This window comes from Dermacentor andersoni, chromosome 5 (assembly GCF_023375885.2).
Source record: "Dermacentor andersoni chromosome 5, qqDerAnde1_hic_scaffold, whole genome shotgun sequence".
Taxonomy (NCBI): Eukaryota; Metazoa; Arthropoda; class Arachnida; order Ixodida; family Ixodidae; genus Dermacentor; species Dermacentor andersoni.
In genome coordinates, this window is record NC_092818.1 from 143,981,755 (window position 1) to 144,009,124 (window position 27,370).

At 47.2% G+C, this 27,370-nt stretch overlaps 1 long non-coding RNA gene across 1 annotated transcript; it reads left to right on the forward strand.

Annotated features, from left to right (window-relative positions):
- The first annotated feature begins 4,797 nt into the window (after positions 1–4,797).
- Positions 4,798–25,361, forward strand: LOC129385092 (uncharacterized). The gene is made up of 4 exons (XR_008612651.2): positions 4,798–6,103; positions 7,481–7,579; positions 8,099–8,206; positions 24,485–25,361. It is a non-coding gene; the product is annotated as an uncharacterized lncRNA (long non-coding RNA).
- The last annotated feature ends 2,009 nt before the right edge of the window (positions 25,362–27,370 follow it).

Below are 27,370 nucleotides of genomic sequence, written 5' to 3' on the forward strand. Positions count from 1 at the left end.
GCGTCGCTCAATGGGAAAATAATTTCAAAAATCAACTACAGAGCGAAACTTCTTTACACACCTACGTCTATTCACTTAGATAATCTGTATGTGATCCTGTCATTATGTGCAAAGCTTACCTTTGGTGCAGTAATTTTTCTGCGTTCAATGGCCACTTTATTGCACTATTCGAAACTCCATAACTTTGTTTAGAAATTCATACCAGAAAAATGCGCCTCCATCATCAGAAATAACTGAAAGGCGTAATCACTCTCCCTCACTCTTCGTACATGAACTTTGCGCATATACTCAAAACTTGACCTGAGGTTACAGAGGCACTTTATAATGCTGAACTGCAGTGAAGTGCAGTGCTGAACTGCAGTGAAGCCACTGTGCGCGAGCATGTGCGTTTTATGAAAGCACCGTACACACCAAAACACATTACATTTGCAGCGCTTTTATTTAAAGTCGCATTTGTGAAAGGCGAAAACATATCTCGATGGAACCATGGGGCAAACAATTTCTTTCAAGTGAAATTCGCGTCCTTCAAGATTTCGCATCCACCGAACCGCAGTGCAGTTGTGTATTGCAGTGAAAACACCGCATATGAGCTTTGAACGAACAAGGCGAAAAAAGTTCAACAAGGCTGATTCCTGGGCTAGTTGTTACGGTTTACTCATAATGGGAAAGCCTTTTGTGCAATTCAAAAAGACAGGGACGCGACGAGCGCTGGAAGTGAGCGCTGTGCTGTATCTCTGTCACGTCCCTGTCTTTTTGAATTGCGCTAAAGGCGTTGCCATTATGAGTGAAAGAAGTTTCTCGGTAAATAATGAAATTAGGAGAGCAGCTTTCTAACAGGAGATATTAAGGAGACGCAATGACCACTGCAAAGGCGAAAAAAAAATATTTGAGTTACTCATGTCGTTGAACAGGCGAAGTGACCCCGATGTCCAAATTCCTGGGTATGTGTTTTGAAAAGGAAGTGCAATTGATTCTTTCCTTGCACTTGATATGATTATTCCCATACATATGCGGCTTTTACTGGCAATGCGTGGAATTGTACAGAAATCGAGAGGTTCATCTCGCGCAAGAGGACATCGGTGCCAGCGGGCTAAATACAACAGCAGCATTCCCGTGATTTCGTGCTTCTAAATCAAAAAGCCTGAAGCAAAAGTACTGCTCTTCCACCTTTTCCAGCACTCAAAAGGAAATTAGAGCCTCATCGTGATGAGGTAATTTGAGATTGATGATATGAATACACTGATAATAACCTAGACTCCGTTTACTGCAAATGGCTATATCTACGATCGTAAGGTCAAGGACGATTGCTTACTTCTAGGTTACCGCGATACTTTCAATTAATAAGGTCGCAAAAAGTGGGCAAATGCTACACATGTAGTAGTTCCATCTGTGGTGAACTCCTGAGAAGCACTCTGCCGGTTCGTGGTCTCCGAGATTTGCTTTTGGGTGCAGGCGTTGTGGGCTTCTCAGGAGCACTGAGTTAGCGAGACCAGGCCGCGATGCTTCAAATCCTGTGGTACAAGTATTCTGAGTTGTGAAGAAGATCACATCATTTTTTTTCACTGTTGAATACAGCATTCTTTCTAGCACATGTATATAAAAATGATGGGCATCGTAAAGCAGGTGATTATGACCACGGGGAACCTATTCTTTGAACCCGTCAACGGAACCACATCCTCTCGTAAGCATCATTACAACGGCCGGGAGCACAGCGAGAATTTTTGTCAAGCTCCTGCAGTCTGTGATTGTTTCGGCAAAATACACAGTGTTGATTGCGTGATGACTGGTTTACTGCTTGCGTGACAAGCTTCGGTGCAACGACGCAAAGTTGGGCGAGTTGTTGCGGATTCACTTTTATGCCGAATTCAGTTCGCACGAGTGACGACAGCGTAAAACGTGGGAACACACGGACGCGAATGCTTCTGTTCCCGTGTGTTCCTTCCTTCTGAGCTATCGCTGCTTGCTCGCGCGGAGTTCGACAAGAAAATGACAAAACCTCGGCTTTTTCTTTAGTTTGTTTTTTCTTCTTTTACTTTTACAATTTTTTTTTTTTTGCTTTGGATGCTTAGCAAATGGTGGCAATTCGTGTCACGGTACCTTACACGGATGCTAGTTCTTTCACGCTGTGACGCACGTCTCGTACGCCCTCTGACGTTTCGTCATCAAATGTAAAAGTTGAATTTTCTCAGATTGTACACCTATGACGAAGAGCGAAATGTGCACTGGATTGGACGACGGATCGAGAGCTTCGCATGCAGGCCGGCTGGCTGCGGGGAACGTCCGCTGGAAACTGAAAGCGCACTCACTTTACGGCACTTGAAAGTGTCGTTCATTCTCCATGAAGGAGCGTGGTCTGTTTTAAGCACGAATATATAACATTCTGAATAAACTCAAGCGGTTTTTTTTCTATCGAGGGGGTGCTTGTATGGGATCAGATTATGCAAACTGCTTTGAACTTCCACTACGAGAATAGGTAGAACGATGGCCACAGGTGGACAAGGCTTACGTTTTGGCAAATTGATATATATCACATGAACGGCGACGGCGCTCCACAATTACACGCTACGCGAACGGACGCTCAATGACAACACACAGTGAATGCAGTAACTTAGATGACGACGAGGATGATGGCGCATTTGTACTCCGCTTAATGGCACTGAAAGGAGCGTTTGTAGGAAAGAGATGTAGAAACCAAGCACAATTCGATCAATACTCCCGCTTCCCCTTTGGTAAACCTAGTAGCAGTCCCGCTTTTAGCACTTTGCCCTACCAATGTGTGCGCCCCGCGCTTCGCGCTGAGCGTCGGAATCACTGGGTGAAGGTTGCCATGACTTCTTCTCAGTTTAATTTGTCTACGTGACCTTTCCGCCAGCAGCATTGCCTATATAGTAAAATGTACTTCTGCGCGAGAACTACGCCGCTTCTTCGTCCAGATCGCTCTACGGCAAGATGGTCGAGACACCATCTGAGTCGCGATGTTTAGCATCATTTAAGTCAAAGCTACGAACAACCTGGCAGGTAAGCACGCCTCTACGGAGCCCGTTAAAGGAGCAACGTTACTCGGTATGCAAAGCAAGCGTTACACGAAGGATTAGAAGCAAGAATGTCTGAAGTACAGAAGTCGGTATAACTGCCTCCACGGTTATTGATTGCAGCCCGGGGACGTTACTGGCCTAGTCATCGCCGACCGCACCTCCTACGTTGCGCGTACTTTCCCCGTTACGGCTATGCAATAGCGCAACGCGTGAATAGCGGTCGTTCAGGTACGACGTTACTAATTACAGCGTCCTAGTCTCGCGCTGTAACAACTGGTACATACCCGTCGGGTTGACTGGTCACGACTGGAAAGAAGTAGAAGAATTCGGGACGGGCGCGACCAAGCTCAGACTGTTGAAAACCTAATCCAGGATGAGCGCAGCAATTTTCCTGCCGTCTCGCAAGCGTGCATCACACACAATCGAGCAAGATAAACGTTCGCATAATCCGCGCTTGCTATCACTTTTCTTTTCAAGCCCGGCCGAAGCACTCGGCGCTCGCGTTACAGCCGATGCCTCATCAGGAACGCATTAATGTCGGGCAAGATTGAGTGCGCAGCTTTCGCCGCGGGCACCTGGCGCGCGCGCACGGATAACCTGGCGTCCTCTCGAAGACAAGAGGCGGAGCCGTTGTGCGTCACGAAGAACAACGGCGTGGATTTCCCGCCGGCCGAGCTTGACCGAGAGGCTGCTGACCTCCACGTCGGGTCGCTTCCTCCTCGACCGTCTTTTACGTACCGGCCTCGTAGCAGTGACTCAAATCGTTCGCAACTGAAACAGGAGCAGTTCGTCTCCTCGGTGTCATGATATCTAGCAGGATGATAACCACTAATGGTAACTGATGGGGTTATTGCGTCCTAATGCTGAGCCTGGTCTGTATACGAGAGAACGGATTGGAAGATATGGAATAGATTTGAAAGATGGTTAAGGATCGGTTAAAGATCGATGGTAAGAAAAGTGATAGATGTAACGTTAACAGATATATGTATACACAGACTGTGGTATAGATTACGGATAGAACGCGAATAGATGACATCCTGGTGAAGATTAGGAGGAGGAAGTGATTGCGGGCCCCCCATGTAATGCGAAGAACAGATAACTGATGGCTAATTAGAGTAAGAGAACGGGCTCCAAGAAACGCAAACGCGGTCGACGATGGCGGAGAAATATAGGGAGCGGGGCAGTCGAGATCGGCGGAGATCTAGATGAAGGATGAGACCACGAAATTCGCTGCAACATAGTGACTTCGGTTTAACGCACAACGGGGGTAAATGGAGATCTCTGGAAGAAGCCTGTGCCCCGCATTGGAATGCATAAATGGACTGCGCTGCTCTAGAACTTGGTATAATCGTGATGCTGATTATTATTATTATTATTATTATTATTATTATTATTATTATTATTATTATTATTATTATTATTATTACGACGACGACGACGACAATGTGAGTTGACGTGTACTAAGCTCTCTCAATGCTTGCTACGCTTCCTCACTTCAATACGGCCAGCAATTGAAACCGCGACATCGTGCTCTGTCTACGACGAAAACCAGAGTAGTTCCAAGGGTATTCCTTGCGGTCGAAAACATTTGTGAATTGGACCCTCAAGGCCTTAGATTCTAACTACTGAACACCATCCAGCTTTATTAACTTTCTCTTCTTTGGTGTTCTAGAAACGAGATAAAAATAAGTTGTTTGGCGTCAAGCACAGTTTCGGGGGTTTTGTGGCTGCAAGCTGTTAGCTAAGGTGCACAAGTAAAAAACAGCTTAATAGCGCAGTATTACAGGGCTTGCGAAACGAATTAGTTAAAAGCAATCAGCCGCATCATCATCACCAGGAATAGAAAAGTAATAAACAGCGCACTGCAGCGCTCGTAATTAAGTCACAAACAGGCTGAATTTGTAAGAAAAATTAATTTGTAAGAAATTATGACAAGCTGTTTAGTAGTAGTACTAAATGTACGTCGAGTTCAACATGAGTGAAGCTAAAAACACAAAGCGCGAGAGATATTTGAGACGTGCAGACCATGTACGAACAGAGAAGCGTCACGACCTTATGGACAGGGCCATCGCCCGTCCACCGCTCAGGTGGCTTCGCGGACACGCAGGCAGAGGAGTTGCCGCGCACGGACTTCTATTTTTGCGAGCTCGCAACCAGCGTGATCCTGAGTGACCCATTGTCCTCGCAGCTGTAGCCGCTTCGGGGGCACCGGGGCTAACGGCAAAAAAAAAAAAAAAAAAAAAAAAAAAAAAGACTGATTCGGACAGCTCCGTATCGGGTCCCGCAACGAAGAGGCTGAAAAAAACAAGAAGTCGAAACGAGGAGAGTCAAACAAACGAAGAATGATTGCGGCTGCTGTCTTCTGGCCGGCGTTACAGCTATTGCACTGTTAAATCAAACACAATATCAAAGTGTGTGTGTGTCTGTATATGCGCGTGTGTGTGCATGTGCGTGTTTGCAACAGTAATGGGGAGCGGTGGGGGAGGGGGGGGGGCATATGGTGCGCGTATGCCTTGCAAGTAGAACGACGAACCAGCGTTGCTCGCATCCTTCAGCGCGGAAAGGGAGAAGAGATCGGCCGGCTCGGGCGTCCCATTTTCGATGGTTCGCTTCTTCTTCTCGCGCAGCCTTAATCCGGTTTCTTCCCGCCCGCTCCTCCAGCGCAGCTCATCTTCGCCGCGCGCTGGGGTCGCCGTCTGGTTCAGCGCCCGACCGACACGCGCGAAATGCAAAAGGCGGCAACGCGTTCGGCGCGCGCGGCTAACGCCACCGCGCCGGGACGGGCCCAACGAAAAGGAAAACGAAAAAAGAAAACGGTGTTAGGAGAAAGAACGAATCGGGACGCAGGGTCCGCGCGGGCCTGTTTCCTTGCCCGCCGAAGTCTGTTCAGTTCGTGCCAGACACGGCGTTAGCAGCACAACATCCAGCAGCTCGTCCGCACAACGTCCCGGCGCAGTCCATATCGCGCAGGTTTGCCTCTCGGTTTTGGCCGGTTTCTCCGCCTGTGCGCTTAGCTTGTCCTCGGCGCTGTTGTCTTTCGCGTGAAGGGGAACTCCAGTTCGAAAAAGGTAAGCATACGCATGGTATACGTGCTGTTCTGGTATCTACCGTGTATCTCGCCCATCTGTGCAAGCAGTCTGCGCTGGAGCGTAAGGCACTGGAAGCGCGTCTCTCTTAACGGTCACGGACAGCTCCCGGCCTTGTAGAAAGCGAGGATGTGATTCCCACCTCCTGGACGCGTTTGCTTGCGATCAAGGAAGGATGCGGCTCGGTTATTTGTACCGCGCTTCTTCTAGCTTTGTTTTTTTTCGCGAGATGGATGGACTTATACCGCTCGGAGGTGTTGCTTTTCAAGGTCAGATACAGATCGTTGTAATACCCGCGCCTGTGTTCGCGGCGTGAAATCGCCGCGATCTGATATTCGCTCATAGTGGCAGCCGTATCGAAATAGGTTGAACTGGTGGCGAGTAATTCTCCTTGTATACGTACTTGCCGCTCTGTATTCGGCCTTTAGATGAGTTCATTCAATGTCTGCTGCATACTATTTGCGTCGTGTTGCGATGAAAAAAAAAAGAAAAAAAAAAGAAGACAAAGCTGAAAACTGTTGCCCTCTTGTTTCACAAAGTTCACGAGAAAAAATATGGAAGTGAGAGGAAGTGCATCTTTATTAAGTACAACTTTCATCATAGTGCTCACGTATATATCGCGACATGCCTGTCACGACCTGTAGATCCGGATTAAGGAAATTTCGCGGCGGCGTGATGTAATTTCCTCGTGGCACGCCCATGCTCCACACCGTGCGTGTGTGTAGGACGCATATGTTTATAGAACCACATTGAGGAGCAGGTGGAAAGGAGGACGCCGCGACGCGTTTCAAGGTCATTTATATTTCTTTTTCTTTTTGCATTTACAACACCACGTCTTAGACGCATCTTATTTGGTACGTACCGCTTCTTGTTAGCTGCTTGTACCGGCTCTTATATCACTGCTGTCTCGGTGGCAAGGCTGTTTGATAACGCTCGTGACAGAACGGATGAATATGTAAGACGGGAGTGAATTCCGTGCTTTAGGTATTAGCGTCCTCTAGTTTCTGTGCGCCTGTCCCCCGGCTGCTTTTTAGAACGAAGTGTATGTGAGGGGAAGAAGCCTTGGTGGCGGAGGAAAACTTCCGTACCCAAGCAGTGCCTTTACGAATTGTAAAGGACAATACTTATGGGATCGTCTTTAGCGAACTTTGGCTCTCAGAGTGCGCCTGCAAAGCATGGTTTCTGCGTACTTTGCACCTATGAGGCCATATGACTGCCACTTACACGAAAGGAAAGAAAATGTTTCTGTTTATCAGAGAAAAGCAGCGGTTTCATGTGTTTGGTGACTCGTGCGCGAATCACCTATACTTCGCTGATCAATGTGACATGTTCTGAGGATGCCGTTCGTTCGCTTTGCAGTGCACGCCGTTGTTTGGAGCCTAAACACCACAGCCTCCGAAGGGACAATGACTTCAGCTGCGCGATTATGTTGCTTCGCAGTTGTCTTGTTCTGCTCAGGTAAGTCCTTCCTGCCAATAAGAAATTATTATATGCTTCGATCTGCATCGAAGTTGCGGTTTCGAATATAAAAATGCTTTTGTTGCCTTTCCTTCTTAAACGTAGCGACTGGGCTGTTTTATCTAGCAAACGTCTCCCTTTTAATTTATTGTAATAATGTAGAAGAAGTAATGAAAACCCGGTGATTGAACGAGTAAGAGTCGTAATAGACACCCACGTGTGCATGCGGTAACGCGAGTAAGTTGTGCGTTTACGTTCTCAGCGTCGTCACCATCATCCATAACCAATAGAAGCACAGCTTAATCAAGTGCACCGCTTGACAAAGGCCTACACTCGGAGTTCATTAAAGAGGTATAAGACGAGAATCACGGGATAAATCGCATGCCTACGAAAGTACACAGTGATTTTGGATTAACTTAGGTCGCCCTGTGTATTTTGAATAATTTCTCTCAGCCTTTTTATTTCATTTTTGAACAGCTTTTCGAACCTCCTCTTTTTGTTCTGCTTCTTACGACCTAGCCAAGCATATCAGAGCCGGCTGCCTTTTCTCGAGCGACTTCCTCAACTCGGATTTCAAGTCGAACTTGGATTCCTCGTCTGAAGTTGGAAGCTATGGAGACGAGGATGGTATGAACCTTCACGATTTTTTTTTAGGCGAGAATGGGCTCTGGTAGAATACAACAGCGTCAAGTTGGTAGCATTGCCAATATGCGGCGTGAGGTACAAAACATCGTGTGTTGCACCTCCCTTTCTTGCCTGTGCTCCCAATACTTATGCGTTGCTCATCAAGTCGATGACATTGTCCGCAGGTACAACTTGGAGAGCTAGAAGATCATTCATATAAAGGCGAAATGAGGCTACGGGGCTTAAGGGAGAGTATCAAAGAAGGGGGGGAGAGGATTTGAGGTTGATTCAAAATAGGAAAAGTACACAGGAAATAATGTACAGCACATCTGAGTCCCTAGCTCAAGGCTAGTTGGAATCCGTGCTAGTTATTATTTACAATCATAACGGCAATACGACAAAGTACAAATAAATCATATATACATAAATATTCATTTATAAACACAAGACAGTGTACGTGTAATAGCTACAAAAGGGAATTTGTATGTAGTAACTATACACTGCAAGTGAAAAACAAGAATAGATATGTACACCAGCGAGATGAAAACCCTATGCAGATAATAGTAGTGAGAGATAATGGGATTTCACTGTTATTGAAAGAAATTTTTGCTTGTTTTACTTCCGATGGTAAGCTGTTCCATAGGAGTGTTCCAGTGTTGTTTAACCTTCTCCTTCCATATACATTATGCATTTTTGGCAAGAGAAAATTTCCCTTAAGAGCGCTGCGTGTATTGCTTCTGGAATGTAAAAAATTAGATAAACTCAAAGGGCACTTAGTGGTTATGCTATTATGAGTATGCAATGCAGCTTTAAAATTGAGTAATAAATTGAAATGCCGTATATTTAAACTTTGAAACAGCGGCACTGATTTAGCATTGTAATCCGAAAAAGTCATAGATCGCAAGGCGCTTTTCTGAAGAAGTACAATAGGTTCTACATATGAAACGTACGTGTTACCCCAAGATGCAACACAGTAGGATAGATGGCTATGGAATATGCTAAAGTAAATTGCTCTCAGAGTGACAGTGTCGAAGTAATAACGGCATTTGTACAGCACAAAACAAGCTTGCTCAACTTTTTACACAGCAATGCAATGTAAGGCTTCCAATGAAGATGCTCATCTAGTGGGACACCCAAGTATTGTATCGAACTCACCCGCTCAAGTATATTATGGTTTAGAGAAAGTGAATGACATTCCCTTAGAGGTGCTTTCCACGAAGAAGTAAAGAGAATATATTTAGTGTTCTTGGTATTCAGAGTTAGCTTATTTGACGCGAACCACTGGTTAACACTTCCAAGTTCATTATTAGCCACTTGAAATGTTTTGTCCAAGTAGTCTAGCGCACAAAGTAAAACAGTATCGTCTGCATACATCACAGCAGAGAAGTTTTCTAAGGCATCAGGAAGATAGTTTGCAAATAAAGAAAAAAATATTGGCCCCAGTACTGAGCCTTGTGGGACCCCTGTAACAATGTCAGAAACTTCGGATTTGGTATCTGCAATGGCAACTAGTTTTCTGTTACTGAGATAGCTACGGAAAAATGGAAGAGTTAGACCTCGAAAACCATAGCATTCTAACTTATTTAGCAGTATGTCATGATCTACAGTGTCAAACGCTTTTCGTACATCTAGAAATATGCCTAAGACACTTTTGTTGTTGTTAAAGTGAGAATTTATGTAAACAGACAAAGCTAACACTGCTGTGTTTGTCGATATTTTAGCTCTAAAACAATGCTGGCAATAAGACAAAATGGATTCACGTTCAAGAAATGAAGTGATTCGTTGGGCGATAAGTTTTTCAAAGACGGTGTTTAAGCAACTTAAGACTGATATAGGACGGTAGTTTTATAACAAATTAGGGTGCCCGTTTTTGTTAATTGGAATAACGTTAGCGATCTTTAATAAGTCTGGATAGGTAGCAGTATAGAAAGAGAGATTGAATATTTTTTCTAATGGCTTGCACAGTATATCAATACAATGCTTTAAGGCCACTGTGTATATTCCATCGTTGCCAGTAGAATGTTTGAATGGCATGCGTTAACTACGGACACTATCTCCTCCGCTCTAATGTCCACAAAACCAAATGAGTTTGTCGTCCTTTCCGGGTAAGTAATAGACTAAAGAAGAGGTACATTATTAGATATTGCTTGACCAATTATACAGAAATACGAGTTAAACGACGATACTAAGAATTCCATAGATATTCCTAAGATTTTCAAGTCTGGCATTGTATATTCTCTAACCGACGGCTTGATTACCGGGTTGATAATGGGCCATGTAGCCTTTGAATTACCAGAATTACAGACTATTAAATTTGTGTAATACTCTTTTGTACGAATACGTATAACGCTAGTTACTATATTTCGAGCCATACGAAATTTTTGTTCATAATATTTGTTACCCCTATGAGACTTTACTTTAGTGTGCCAAAAGTATTTATCTTTAATTAGTTTTAGCAGTCCTTTCGTTATGCAAGGACAGATAGGAGTGCTATAATATCTTTTTTTCTAATGTGCTTGACGATTGCGCTAATGCATCACAGAACGCGTTGCTGAAACTGGCAAATTGCTGATTTGCGTTTTTCTGCGTATCTATATTTAAACAGCAAAGGCACTCACGTAATACTGGGTAGCTAACTCGGTGAGAAATATGAGAATGGCCCTGAGAATGAGTGGATCGATGAAAAAAGATGGCGGTAGCAGAGTGACCCGTTACAGCCGAATCATAAACATTACACCAGCTTGAATCGGTGTTAAAGTAGCACAATTTATGATCGATCAGTGTGGATGTCAATGAAGTTATACGTGTTGGGGTTTCAATGACGTTATGGAGTTCATATGATCTAACAAGATTAAAATAATCAATGTCATGTTCCTTTATAGCATCAATATTAAAGTCTCCACATATTATTATTATTCTATTTAAATTGGTTAAATAAGCTAATAAGTGTTCAAAATGTTGCATAAAGGCTGATTTGTTCTTGTTAGGAGCACAATAGATTACCACTGCAACAAAGTATTGAGAATTCACAACAAGCATATCAAATTCATTCGCATATGAGAAAGAGTACTCCTTAATGACTGAGCACGATATAAAAGACCTCACGAATAGTGCAACGCCGCCACCCTTATTTACCGTACTTCGAGGAGTGGAAAAAAATGCATAGCCGGGTATATGGTACAATTTGTCTGAACGCAGCCATGTTTCTGAGGTCGCAATAACATCAAACGGGAAAGTATGCAGTGACGGAAGAGAGCAAAGATTGTCAATATTTTTGAGCAAGCTACGCACATTACAATGAATTAAAGTGTAATAGGAGGAGCGGTTAGAAATGATTTAGAAATGACTGTGTGTGTTGACAGCTTGAACGCAGCATTGAAAAAGAAAACTGCCTTCAGTCTAGGAACCACTCGCGCCACTGTCTAATGCCCTTTAAGGATATTGTCAAGCAAGTGCTTCCGTGTGAAAGAAATACCGGAATGTGACTGTATGGGATCTATGCAGTCATTCCGATGAACAAACCTCTGCGTACTTATTTCTTTTTCTTTTTTTTATGCTCAAATATATTTCGTGACCTGAACAGAATTAGGCAGAAACATATAACCAGACGACAACAAGTACAGCCGGCAACAAAAAATTGCTGGGCACGAGATCTGAGCAGAAAGCTGAATATCTCCGCAACCTCACAACGCAGCCTGGTATTTGCATTTCGGTCCTCGACTAGAATATGCTAGCAATATTGTCGTATACAGTTCTACTGGCTACTGCGACAGGCTGCTCGGGAATTGAACGTTTTCGGAGAATCCGTGGTGCGTAAACTTTTGTCGCCGAGTGTACATCCAGAAAAGCAATATTGCAAGATTTAAGGTATGCGAACTCAGAGTGAATAACTTTTCTAATGTGCATGGAATCTATGTGAATCGAAGCTTTAGTGAAGCGGTTAATTAAATGCCGAGCGACTAACGGCGATGCTAAAAATTAATTCTGTGCGATGTGCAATCTCTAGCAATGTTTATGTTCGTGCACGGCACCGCTCAAAAGCTATGCGGAAGTCCAAACGACGATGAAACGATCAATTGAAGGCGTGACGACGCCAGCATGTCCACGATGGCGTATACCGACGACTCTATGAAGACGACGATGTGAGGATGCCATGATGAAGATGGAATGACGATGACGGCACGACGACAATGGGATAACGATGGCGTATGACGGTGTCATGGCAACCACTGCATGACGACGAATAAATGACGATGACATGATAATGATAGAGTGACGACGACAGCGGCATGATGACAAAGGGACGACAGTGGTACTATGACGACGGCAATATGACGATGATGGTATGACCGCAAATGCATGACGGCCATGCAGTGACGATGGAATGACGGCTGCATGATTACGGCGGCGTGATGACGTTGTTATGATGATGGCGGAATAACGACTGCCTGATTACGACGTAATGATGACGGAGTGAAGACGGTGTGAAAACGGTGGAGCGATGACAGTGGAATGATGACGACACCATGTTTGTGTTGGAGCTCGCGTCCGCTCTTAAGTGCATCTTCTGAAGATAAAGTGTTTTATTCCCTTGAGCCGTACACTAAGAGAATTCAAACAGACAAGCAACAAAGTTGACAGCCAGTGGCCTATCTTGTCTTTTCCTTGCGCCTCTCCTACTCTTGGCTTGGAAGCAACGCCTCGCTTATAAATTACGGTGGTCTTTGAGTTGTTGGTGCTCATGGCCTTCTGTTTATATATTCACGTCACACAATCGCACGATTCCCCGTCTTTCCTGCACAAGATATACTTCGGGTGGACGGCCGCTCCTCAAATATTAGGGTAAACCTGCCTCTACTACCTTGGCTGCAGCTTGTAGTTTTTGATCAGGACTAGTCGCAGATGAAAACCCTTGTTGCATTCTGCGATGGCGCCAGGGACGCCGCAGAGAGCCAAGGTCGACAGCACGGAGCAGCCGAGAGATCGACAGGCCTTCGATGAGCCGGCTTGAAAGAAGGACCTTCTCGCCACAGCAATTGACCTAGACGTTCTGAAAGCAAGTCCCACAGATTCGCTGTCCACCGTTAGTTCATGCAAACACTCCAGCAAGGGAACGGCCTTTGCATAGCTTTCGCTAAGAATGCACTTTGTCTCGGACGACCGTGCACGTTCGCGCGTGCTCAAAGGTAACTCCGGAGCACATCCGCTCCTTTCGATTGGTCCTTGAGAAAGAGAATGCTTGCCGAACAGAGTAAGTGCGCGCTAAATAGCGGCAATATAAGCTCCTCGACGATGTAGCCACTTTGTATTGTGCAAAACACGTGCAAGTTGCTCGTCCTATTCGCGTGGCGCAGCCCCGAGGAGGCGTTCGTGGGCAACCGCATGGAACGCCCTACCGGCGCTTTTCCGGCTTGACGGCGCCTCGCGTCGGCACCGGAAATGCGCGTTAGCCGCGCAATTAACACGCAGGAAACACGTGCGACGAGCTATGTTCCTTAATTGGCAACCATATGCGCCGCATTTCGGCTCAGATGGCCCGACGATCATCGCGCAGCATCGTGTAAACTCGCCCACGGGTGTCGCGACGCTGAAAATACGTCGTAAATGCGCCGCACGTGGGTGCCGCTTCGCACCGTAACGACTACGGAACTGAGTAGTCGAGCACGCGCACAGGACGCGCTCGACTTCTCGCGTTGAACTGTGGCATATGTAGAAGGGTTAACTACAATGATCGGATGGGCGTTGTCTTGGGGAATAACGACTACCGAAAATAGTTAAGCGCTGTGGTTGATAGGACGTCACCCTGACCACCGGCTATTTTGTCATATCGCTAGCTATATCGTGAGTGACTGGTAATCCAGCAGCGACCAAGAGCGAAACACATTTGCCGAACGTTATGTATATATGAAAGGAGAAGCGCTAAATCATTAGATAACATGTTTATGAAAGGGCCCAGGCGAAGCTCAACCATTTACTACTGCATGCGATGCACGCAAGTTAAAAGCTCGCATGTGACGCAGAGATGGACGGGGTCAAAGAAATACACCGCACCAGCAAAGTGGCGCTCATCTAGAAACAAAGCGGGGACCAGTCGGTTTCACGGGGCACCGCTTCCTGCGTTACTTAAGAGCCGGACAATTGAACCGCGTGTTCATCCTCGCTTTTGCTTTTAGGTTTCCAGCAGAGCCTCGGTGCGGGGTATAGAGACGTTAACCGCATTCTGGCATTGTGCAAACCGAGGCAAGTGCCGTGCTTCAGCGACATAACCACATTATGCACTGTTACGGGCAGGCGAATTTGAATGCGCCGGAATCAAAAGCTGATAGTCGCGCTTCGTCTGAGTTTCGCCGCGCGGGTCTTTCATGTCGGCGCTTTGTGCGCATTATGCCTTTTTTTTCGTGTGCAACAAGCATGACCAACTAGTTCATTGCTCTGAGGCGCGCGGTATTATCAGCATCTCTGCGTCTTCTGGTCGATGTTTCTCTTATTAAGCACACTTGCGAAAAGCTTCGTTCTTTCTCGATGTTTCGACTCGGTTGGCAGCACCCGCGCTGGATGCCGCTTTGCATGGGGCGAACACGGCGACAACGCGGATTTACAGAACCAAGATACAACTTAACGGGTTCTTATGCAGGACAACAGTGAGGCTCGCATATTTTTTCGCGAGTTTCTGAATTGTATATGATGAAAACGTAATAATTCCTTCTGTCCAAGTGAGGTAAAAATAGGATATTTTAAAGAGACTTGCGACGCGCGTTTTGTGCTTCTCTGTGCAAAGAGGTTCCCCGCACATTTTGTCGCTGACCGTCGAGAAACATTGCGCAGTGACAAGACGGCGCGATAAGCAGGGCAGGGAGCAAGTCAATAAACTGAGCCGGCGAAATGCCGTCGTCGCTGTTTGTCGTTACTTCTGCAAGCCTACCCGAAGAACGCACCAGGCAACTTTATATGTTGTTGTTATTGTCTCCGTCACCTATACGTTAGGTTGGTTGTACGCGTAGCTGTGCTTGTGCTCTTTCATGTATATAGCTTGTCTTCGATCATATAACCTCGGCAGCGAAGCACCCTTGATAGGAGAAGTATAGTTAGCAATAGTAGGACTTTCGAAGTACCCGGTGCAGCATTTGCCGAATCTCAAATATCGGTAGAAGTGCACTGGCGACGTTGAGGCCGCCATGCTGGTGAAACACTTTAGTACGGCCAAGAGCTGCTCACTATTGTTCGATCCGTTTATCTCCAGAAGGCGCTGTGGGCGGATATAGAAGGGTTGACCAATATGGCGCATGTGACGTCGAGCGAGAACAATATGTTGCAGCAAAAGCGGTCGTCTTGGTGTGCCGAATGTTGCACTTTGACTGACGCTGTCTGCGATGGCATAGATTATATAGCATTTTCCAGAGACCAAGTTGTTAAGCTGTCGCCATATAATTACGGCTGATGCCGCGTGCGCACTTTTGCAGTAATAAATTCTTTTATTCGATAAAACAGTAGTCGGGGGCAAACTAGGAATACAGCAAAATTACGGCGCTCTCCAACTAAATGCCAATTTTTACGCGCCTACAGATGATGCTCGTTCATTTCCGTGACCGCACGGAAAAGGCGAAATGTTTTCGACATCGGTGACAGCCGCATTGGAGTGCGTGTACATGGGCGCTATAATCACAGCTTACTTCTGTTACATTATCTGTGTTCGTCGCCTTACGCGTGCGCCACAGTATGGTTAAAAATGTTTCGTGCTGGAAGCTGACTCGGCTACATCGGTGACATCAACGCGTGCTCGTTGACGTCGCTGCCCCTCCGTCTCCTCTTTTTAGACGGGCGCGTGCGGTTTCGTTCGGTGCGTGTGAACCAGAGCGGCGCGTCTCCGCACGTATTGTTTGCCCAGTACGCCAAGCGATAGTGGAAGCGCCACGCGCTCGCGTAGGAAAACTACGCAAAGTGTTGCCGCTGTCGCTGGCACGTGAGCGTTCCGCAGGCAGCGCGTGGCGTTTGGAAGACCCGCATGAAAGTAAACTTGCTCGCACGCTCGTATCCTTTCCTGCTTTTCACCTTGAGTGCAACGGTCCGTACGGTCTCAAACGATGTGAAGGTTGAACGCCCGAGAGTCTCTACACAGACCTCAGCAGAAAACAGAGGAAAGGAAAATAGAAGACACTTGCTATGAGTTGCCCTTGCGAAAAGTCGAGATATTGTCTTAACTTCTCTTGTTCTTAAGCTATTTTTGTGCTGCAATCATCGCTCTCCTGTCCGAACTACGCAGCTGTCGCCCTTCGCAGCTGACATTCGCGCTCGTTCAGTCAAGCATCGCCATATGATAATCGCGATTGAGTGTCTCTGAACTACATGCCAACATTAAACTGAGCTGAGCAAATTAGTCGATAAAGTTCTGCATAAATTTGTTAGGTGGAGTCAGCTGACACGGAAAAAAAATATAGTAAAAAAGGAATTGCCGTTCGCCTACCAGCAATGCATGGAAGTCTGCAAAAGAAACCCACTTTCGTATCACATAGGAAAACGAATTGAAGAGTTGAAGAAAAATTCATGTAGTACGGGGATCGAACCCAAGACCAATGTTTTTCTCGAGGCATTGGTCAGTGTAGCAATGCTTGCTTGTTTTGTTGCGGAGAGAGACAGGAAGGGAGAACGTGACTCCCGTCAGACAACTGACGTTCAGGCGTTCAGTTGGAGGTTAGAATTTAGGGGAGGACGAGGAAGGCACGGCGGCGTGGTTTTTCCGTTTCGCGCTGAACATCACTTTTCCCATTAAACGTATGTCGAGAGAAAACATGCACTCGTGGCATCGCGAGGAGCAGCAGCCCCGCTTGAGCGTCGACAAAGGGTCGCGCGTCAAGGAGACGCCTGGTCAGGACGGCAAACACCACGACGAGCCAGTGCTCGAGCGTATTGTTTTCGTTGAGAGGCCCGGCTGTGATGTGGCGCTCGATGGTGTAACACTCTCGACGCCGGCAGTCGCACTCGTGGGGCTCTCCGCCGCGATGTCGTTGCGCGCCGAAGGAATAAGAACGCGTCCCCCGGGGCTGTTTGCTGGGTATCGTCCTTGAGGGATCGCGAACGCTCGCGCGCAGGGCGCGTGGCACTGCGTTGCATCTCCCCGAGGAAGAGGCTCGAGCCGCTCCAGCGCAAAACGTCTCACTCTAATTCTGCGCAGCGGCGGAAGTGCTGTGTCGCGAAACTCGAGCAGCCGGCGGTCTCGAAGAACGGCACGTTGACGTATCTGCGCCCGCTCTTACACTTGTTCAATGCCGCGCGGCACGCCAAGTAAATTAGAGGAGCAGCTTTGACGTGCGGTGAGTAGAGGGTTGCCTCATTATCGTTATTTCGAGTAGCAGTGAGCAGTGCCGCTGTAATTTCGACGTTGAATTTCGCTCTTCTCTTCTCGTGGCCGCGAGAAGTATGTCATAAGCGCATCATTAACGCAGCCATACTTCTTGACTTCCTTTAATAGAGACGAGCTATCTGCGGGAATAATTCCTACCTGCAGCGGCTGCTTGGCGACTACTGCGTTGTGCCTCTGGGTACAACGAGGATGGTTCGATTCCGTGCCAGCGCAGGTATATTCCGATGGAGGTGGAAGGGAAAAGCGAGTTGGTGCGATAGGTCTAGCTAGTATTAAAAAAAAAGATGCCCAGAACCCTTCACTACAGCTTTTCTCATGGACTGACCCAGCAAAATTGCACCAATAGATGTGGGAGAGAGAGAGAGAGAGAGAGAGATGTGGGAAGAACGGTCATATCGTCTGCTGTCCAAAGTCAACGCCTCAAGGTGTCGCTGCAAGCACTGCGCGCTGCCTATATATATCTGCGTGGCGATGTTGTGTGTAATCCGAGCCATTACTTCCCATTCCGTCCGTGTGTTCGCTCACCGCGTTGTTGCAAGTGCTTGAGAGCCACCTGCGACTGCAGTCATAAGGAAACCGGGTATATGTAGTAAGGGCTGCAATTTCGGTATGTCATTCGAAGGTTCGTTGATCACCTTTGTTCGCGCCCTTACGTCGCAATGTCACCGAGATTTGCTTGCAGAAGGGTTTGGTTTGAAGAACAGAAAAAGAGTGGGGGTGAAGGGGGGGGGTGTAACCTCGGGTACGATTGCTATAACTTTGGGCGCGAAGGTACTATAACGAACGCATAGGTTAGCCGCATCACTAACCAGAAGAAGGTCATGCCTTGTTCGCACTTACATTTTACTGTTGTGTAGCAACATCTGACAACACCTTCGCCGGCGAAGGAAAATTTCTGAGATCAGGGGCTACGGCAGCTCAGCATTTACGGATCCATATATTGGGGAGCGAGATGCTGCATGATCTGCAACTAATCCATCAGCGATTTGATCAGTCTAAAATGCATCTCGGTACATCGATTCTTAACGTACACTAGATATTAGAACAGCAAACCTTACCAATTAAACGACTTATTCGTTGTTGAGTTACCGGCGCACGTTGGCCGACTACTTGATGCGTTTCCAATAACGTCATTAACCATGGAAATAAACCTACACACTCAAGGAAACAAAGTCTAGTGCTAAGTACCGATTGCGGCTAGCATAATTGGTAGAGTGCACTCGGTGTGTACTTGTCCCTTTGTGCAATGTGCGTTTACTTGCGTGGTGAACTACTGTATGTTAAAGTTCTCGTATACAGAGAAACTGTCTGTATGGCTAAAATGGTCGCGAACTAAGGCTGCCGATATCGTTGGGCACTACACGTAACGTCCTGTTAAAATAACCTTTGAGGAAGCGTAAAAAGTTGGCAACATCGTTATAACTAGCATGATGTTGACGTGACGGTAGAAACATGTCCTTTGAAACAGGGAGGTGGCAGATGCCACCAAGCTCGTTGCCTTTGGCTTCCTAATGCCATCTTAATATTCAAATACCTTGTTTTTCGCGCCAAGCTGCATTATTCACAATAGAAAGTTATCTTCGTTGCGTGTTTTCTCTGCCGTTGAATTAATAACATACCCACTATAGTATGAACCTTCCCGATTTCCACTACTTGTATTTAAAACCGAAGGCATCTGCAGGCTTGTAATTGATCCGTCACTTCCAGCCAGACAAAGCACATCCATCAGCAGAGACTCCACACCAGACCTCACTTTCACGAGGAACATAGACTCTGCCAAATGGCTCAGTCTCATGGTAGACCTCGGTAGCGACCATTACATAACCTCAACCATCTTCGAATTCGCTTGAAAGAAGCTACGTTCATTCACTGTGCCCGACTGGGACCAATTCCATAACATCAGACGAGAACGCGCAGCCCGCGGTGAGAAGCCAGAGAGCCTTGAGGCTGAATCGGGCTGAATGGGCTGAATCGATCCGACAGGATGTCAGGGATTCTACCAAAACGATTCAGACAGACTTGCAGACGGAGAAAATGGACACCTCGCACACCTGTTAGAAGCCAAGCAATCACTACACAACAGGTGGAAAGGGCAGCGCCCCAACCGCTGACCCAGAAAAAAGATTTCGGCCGTCAACAAGCAGATTGAAGAACACTACAGAATACTCTCCAGGCAACAATAGGACGATCTGTGTAACTCTCGACGGCCAGGTGAAAACGGGAGGCAAGTGGAACCTCCTCAAGCGTCTCCTGGACGAGACCAACACCAGGTCCAACCAACGAAGTAACTTGGCAAGAACGCTCCACGCGGCCACGAAAGCCACAGCAGAAGACGAGGTCATGGACAGATTGATCAGGAAATACCTTCCAACAAAGACGAGCGGCAACGTCGAGTACCCGGCGTATCATGGAAGGCCAAACTCCACCCTTGACGAGCTATTCACAGTCGGAAGAGATCAGAAGATCTCTGCACGACCTTAATGGCAGGTCCGCGCCAGGTCCCGACGGGGTCACAAACAAGGCCCTCTGGAACCTCGAGGACGAGTCAATGGAATTCTTCATTGACGAAATCAATCGAGTATGGAGAGATGGCGCGGTCCTGGAACAGTGGAAGACTGCGCGAGTCATCCTCATACCCAAACCTGGCAAACTCCCGCTCTTGGACAACCTGCGGCCCATATTTATTTATTTATTTATTAGTACCTCAAAGGCCCCATTGAAGGGGTATTACATGAGGGGGTGGAACTTCAGCAGTACATTCCTTCTATGGATGATCTGAATGACGATGAGTCGATCTGATCAACGATGGCGTTTGGCAGGTCATTCCAGTCCCTTGCTGTATGGACGAAAAATGATGACAGATGCGCAGAAGTGCGAGCAGGGGGCGGGTAGACGGCCTTCCCGTGGTTTGTGCGACTTGAAATGCGATGGGCGGGACTGATAATGGAATTCAGAGATGGACGATAAAAGAATTTATGAAACAGACACAATCTGGAAATTTTTCGGCGGTTCGCTAAAGTTGTGAGATGAGCATTACGTTTTAGTTCAGTTACACTTACATGATAGGAATAGGCGGAAAAAATGAAAGGAGCTGAGCGATTTTGTATATATCTGATGTCCTGTGTCAGGAAGGTTGCAGAGCACGCTATACACAACAGACTCTCGGAATTCGTCGAGGACAGCGAACGGTTCCCCTACAGCATGGTGGGTTTCAGACCCGGCCTCTCCACTCAGGACGCCATGAAGCTCAACAAGACTCCGATATTGGACAACGACAGCCTGCACACGAGAGCCATCCTAAGGCTTGATCTCGAAAAAGCATTCAACAACACCCTACACTTGTTCATTCTCTTCGCCACCTCGAACCTCGACCTTGGCTCGTCCTTCCACTCCTTCATCAAGTCCTTCCTCGAAGGGCGACGTGCCCTGCTAAAGGCCCGAGAGATCAAATCAGATCAAATCGAAGTGAGCAACAGGGACATCCCGCAGAGGTCCTTCATATCTCCGCTGTTATTCAACATCACGATGGTTGGACTGTCCGAGAATCTGACCAAGATTCACAACATCGGACACACCATATATGCCGATTATATAACAATCTGGTGCACTGGGGGCAGTGACGGGCAGGTCGAAATCGGAGCAACTTCTATACAGGCCGGACAGGCGGGGTACCAAGCCAAAGGAATTGAAACCCCTATCATAATGCAGCATACCGCTACACGCAAAGAACGGTGACCCCCTTCCTAGGGTTGAGTCGATCCGCATACTCGGCATGACCATGGAGTCATATGGATCGAGCAACTAGACGGCCCTCCGGCTCACCAAGAAGACAGATAGCACCATCGGCCCGACCAGAAGGGTCGTCAACAAACCTAACGGCTTGTGCGAAGACAACCGGGTCAGGCTCATCCATGCTGTCCTACTCTGCCACTTTACATACGTCGTAGCAATACATAACTAGCAAGGATCCGAACGAATTAAACTGAATGCCTTAATTGCCTTAAATCAAAAGCGCTCTGAGGCTCCCGCTCTATGCGCACACAGAGCCGCTTTTCCAGCTGGGTATGTACAACACGATAGAGGAGATCGCGGAGGCCCGAGAGAGGGCGCAGATCGCCAGACTCTCGGAAACGACGGCCGGTCAGCAATTACTCGCTGACATGGGCATTCCACTAATGAAGATCGAGAGAAACTTCCGCGGCCTCCCCAGGAATCAGCGAGAACAGATCACTGTCTCTCCCATTCCCCCCAATGTACACCCACAGCGCAAATTCGGAAGAAAACGAGCCAGAGCCTTGGGCCTTCTCTGCAAGGTCAAAGAGAACCCTAAGGACAACTGTTTTGTCGACGCCTCCCGCTACTGAGATAGTCGAAGATACACTACCGTCTCAGTTGACCACGCGGGAACAATCATCAACGCGGCCTCGGTCCAATACGCCTCCATAGGGCGGCCGAGCAAGTTGCCATTGCCATCGCGTAACTTGACGGACAACGTTCAAACGTTTTTAGCGACTCCCGAGCTGATGTCCGAGCCTTTTTCCACTGGATCCATCTCCTCGGAAGCCCACTGTATTCTCAAGGGCAAAGTGATCACCCCACATACGCTAACGTGGTTTCCAGCACACATGGGGTCCTTTGAAGAGGGGTCCGGGCCACCAACCTAAATGAGCTGGCCCACTACAAGGCACGAGGTCTCACGTTCCGTTCTCATGGAGAATCCTCCCAACTAACGACGCCCTGCAATAGAGATTCTCCCACCACGTACAACGAGGTCACGCAACACTTTTACCTTAGTAGGAGGGTCTATTCGCTCCCACGCAAGGAACTGACCAAAGTGCAGACAATCACCCTCAGACTTTTGCAGACACGGATATACCCCAAGCCATTTTTATTACACTCGATCTATCCAGACTCACATACTAGCAATACCTGCCCTCAGTGCGGGGATTCAGTGAAGTTGGAACACATGCTCTGGCGATGCATCTCGTTACGGGGCACAGATCAAGCACACCGGTCAAGATGGAATACCTCATTGCGAAGCCCCGACTATGGGGGCCAAATCTGGGCCGTCCAGAGAGCCCACGATGCGGCGGCCAGGCTCGGCCGGCCCGTCCCAACGTGGGAGCGGCCCGCTGTGCGATAATCGCGGATCTCAGGGCTCTCAATAAAGCTTTTCCATCCATCCATCTATCAGTCTGCAGGCTAACTATACGCCAACATCTATTGCTGGGTGCATAATTTGGTTTTCTAACAGAACATTCTCAATTATCTCATTCTCAATTGTCTTCATCTGAAATAATTCTCCTATAGCTCCACGTCCTGAGACACCCTGACATGGCTTCGAACGGTATAGCGCTCCTTTTCGCATAATCGTAAAACTACTCCACCTTGGTTCCAGTTTTTGCTGTGCGACAAAGTTCCATAGCTCGCGCTGTCTCCATATTGCATATCTAGCATTCTGTACTGGCATTTCTGACTTTACATCTAGCACGTGTAGTGGCGTTCTCTATGAATTCACTAAGCCGTTCACGCTAAGAAAAAAAAATTAATAAATTACCGATTTCTAGTTTTGATTCGAACTTCTCTCGCGCGTGGACCCTGTAAATAATATCCATGGCAAGTGAATAGGCAAGAGCCATCGTTGGAATGGAACAAGTTTTGTCGCAAATGTGGAGAACGCCTTCACAAAATGAAGAACAATTGTTTCAGCGACTTCCGAAGCTTGATTTAATTATCCACAATGTATTCGTCGTCGTCGTCGTCGTCGTTTTTGTTGGTGTTGTTGTTGCTGTTGCAAATCACTGGCTCATACCTCCGGCGCATACCGCGAGGTCTGTGCACTCCTCCAACTTGTTCTTCCTCTTCCTTTCTTGGGCGTTGAACGTATAGCAGACGACACTGGCTTGAAACTTACGTTTCAGCAGCAAGCTTGTCAACACGAGGCAGACACGGAGGTGATAGACAGCCCGTGACGCGCTGCAAAATGATATGCGATTGATGGCTCGAGCCATCCTGGCATCCCAGGCCACTGCTATAAGAGCATGGCACCCCACGTTGCTGCACACAACTGAAGTTTATACGCGCTTTGTTGAACAACGTGGAGTCGTCTTTACGTCGTGTTTGAGCGTCTCTCGCTGCTCCTCAGCCGACATGCCCGGCGCTCTCTTGCCCGTCGTTCCACATACCAGTCGCAGCTGGTAAGAGGAGCCAGCTCCGATGTCTAAAGAGTACAGGCTCCTTTCACGCTGTCGTAACGGCAGAAAGATCGAAGGTCTCGTCCTGGCTTGATAGCTGCCGCGGCCGCTTTTTGCGCAATGCGCTTGTCGACGGCTGAAGCCAAGGCTTAGAGATGGTCGGCTCAAGTTTGAATAAGACGGACAAGGAGACTGTGTGTTCCAATATAGTGAAGAGGTAGGTCTGTGGTGCTTGATAAAAACAAACCGCGGCTGGAGGCGTCGCATAACAGTTTAAACAAGAAGCTATGCTATGACATACCATGCCTGGACACCCGCTGTGTAGCAGAAGCCTCGCCTGATGTGTGCCTGTTAATTAGGCGCGAATAGTTGATTGCGTCAGTTTTGAGAGCACGGTATAGTAGCAGGCGTAAGGCACGAAATCGCGGCTAATTCTTCCAATCGCTTATGTGTGCGTGTGTGCTTGCGTGCGCACTCTCCTTATGATTTGCTTAAGTTCCGAAAACTTTGCGGTGTGACAGCGAAGTGTTCGTCTAACTGAAATTATGTCCCGCTCGCGAACTTAATTATGTACTTGTTTTCGCCGATTATTGTGTAATGTATCGTGAAATCGGTAGTGTTCTACGTCATTCTTTTGTTTTAGAGCTAATAAATGTGTGTTAATTTTCATTTATTGGCTTTTAAATGTCTACAGTCATGCATGTTTACGCCTTCTTCTCGTCCTTTCAGAGCCCAGACTGAAAGGATATGGGTGCCCGCTCTACCCCGAGAAATGCTGGGAGCACTGCGCCAAGCTAAAGAGATTTCAGGCGACTTGCGGAGGAATTCTGCAGATGACCTGCGTCTGCTGACCTCACAACGATGGTGTAGATGCGGCCATCTTCAGCGCACTTCCAGCAGGAAACTGAATTGAATGCGCGCTCGGACAGCTCGCTTTAATATAGTAAAATCGGAGAGCGAAGAAGACCAAAGAGTACGGGAGCAGGAGGAAGAAGGGAGGTAGATGGGAATATAGTGAAGTTTGCAACGACAACCAGCGAAGGCCTCTGCTGGGACATCGCTACTAGAAAACGTGCTTGGACCCTCAGGCTGTTATCGCAGGGTGTTGCAGGCTTACGTCAGTTGCTTTCTGCTTCTCAAAGATATTCTCTTAGTTCCTATGAAGAGCCTGGTGCTCTCAGTTTGCTACTTATCATAATTTCTCCTCATTTTCTGTAATGCGAGAGGAAGAACTTTGCTTGCAAAGCCGCGCTCAGTGGACATAAACTGGTTCTCTTATTTATTATCTTTGTCGTCGTACGCTGAAGTTAACACTTGAAACCAATACGAAAGAGAGCGCAAATGACAGAGAACTGCACCCCTTGGGTATGTGTTGCTCTGTGCCAAACGGCGCCCAGATCGGTCCGTTCCGTTTGAACAGCTGTAATCATTTAGCGCTAGAAGAGGAACTTCGCATTCGTTCATTCGAGACTTTGTGTTCATTCAGTGGACAGTTCAGAACAGTTTAGCTTCTCGTACACGAGGAGTTGGTACTTCAAGAAGTTCGCTTACAGAATTGTCTCTTCTCTTGCATGAAGGCTTCATCCATTAAAGATGTTCTTCTGAGTTTGTGTGGTTACGCTTCTTTTCCTACAATATATCGACCAAAAAGGCATCTTGATGTGGCTGTCTGCAACGCCCGGTGTCATAAAACACATATACACAACTCCGGGTGAGGTACGTCATTACGCATACTCTCCCACGCCTCCCCCAGCCCTTTCTTTTCCTTTAGTTGGAACAGCGCACAGCAAATTTACCAGTAAGCCATGTATCGGAATGCATTAGCCTGTCGAAAAAGTATACTGGCCCCATAACATTAACCACGTACCTCGTACATCCTTGCTTCGGAGCTCGCGCTTCACCCGTCAGAGGACACCACCACCACCGCTCCGTGTTCTCTTCTATAGCGCGCGGACGAAAACTGGGTGTTTCACCATTTGTCTTTCTAGTTGCCCCCTCCGTCACCAACACACGCGTCGTAGGCGGGTCTCCTCAGACTGGTCTCCTCAGACTCCGTATCGTCGCGAACCGCGTGTCTTATGCATCTATGATAGCCGCGCACGGCATAAGGGAGACACATAAACTGAAATATATGGGACAAGCGGTGCTTGGAAATTGTTCGTTTTGTCGTGTCCTGATATCATGGATAAGTTCCAACCGGCCCGATTCGATCGCCATCCTTGTGCGGTACATCTGTCTGATATACCGTATTTGTACGAGTAGAACGCGAGTGTCCTTTTTTTTTTTATTCGGGAATAATAATTTGCTCGCGTTATAATCGTAATATTGCTTTCATTTTCCTTACGGGCGAAAACTCCCCCTCCAGTTAGTTTCGTTGTCTCGTTATATCCGTGCAAATATTGCAAATAGAGAGGCGGTGTTCGCGCATGTTCGAAACGCTACATGGCTTCGCCATGAACCGGGCTGCTTGCCTCGTGTCCACGCCTTCATTCCGTCCGGTTCGTACTCTTCTACACATAACTTGGAGTAATATATACATACATATATATATATATATATATATATATATATATATATATATATATATATATATATATATATATATATATATATGGAAGGCAGGGGTGTTAACCAGTCAATGTCTGGTTGGTTACCCTACGATGGGCGAAGGGACTTGGGGAAGAGAGAAGGTATGGAGACGTCCACGGACAGTCACTGAGTCGAAGCCGCTCGTGCAAACCAGACGTTCTCAGAAAGCACAGCAGTGTCTTCACTTGGAGCATACCGCTTTCGCGAAAGCCTACGCCCTGAATATCGAAACTGCTGAGCGAGCGGCAATCGACATGGCCAGAAGCGAAGAGGCCATTTACCTCTTCATTTGTCTACCGACCCCGATTTATTGCACGAAGGGGATCTTAGTTCATCGCACAAGGTTATTTGAATTCTTGGCTATACTGTGCGAACAGAAGAGAACATTTATCTTACCGCCTGTCGAGACATGTACGTACAAGGCTTCGAATGCACTTCTGCGCTTTCTCAGATCAGACCTACCACTCGAACGCATTATGTAGCATGTTGATTTTAGCTGGTTGGTACATCTTGTAATCAGCGGCTTTAAGCTGCGCTACACAGGACACTGCAGAAGGAACAATGGGGCAGAGCGCTGTCCTGTGGTTCTCTTGCTGTGTCCTGTGCTGCGTTGTTTAAAGCTGCCGCTTGCATGATGATAGCCTTTAAAAGGCCCCTCACTAGGTCTGACCATCTTGAGCTGAAAAGCGCAGAGCATACAAAGCGCGATAACGATCGTGTCTGCAAAGTATTACATCGCTACGCGCCGCTGAAAGATCTGAAATTTCAAACTGAACCCCGTTTTCTCTTCTCCTCGCGGCCGCCGCACTCCAAGCCGGAGGATGACGTACACGTGCTAGTGCGCCTACCTACACCTGTTTGCGCTGTGACGTCGCTCGTAGTGACACGTGGCCTCGAGAATTATTCAAGGCAATATCTCTTATTTCTGTAATCTGTTGCCTGAATAGACGAAATAAAGTTTACAAAAATAATAAAACACACAAACCGAATGTCTGCAAGTTTTTGTTTTACTTCGCACTGCAGCTA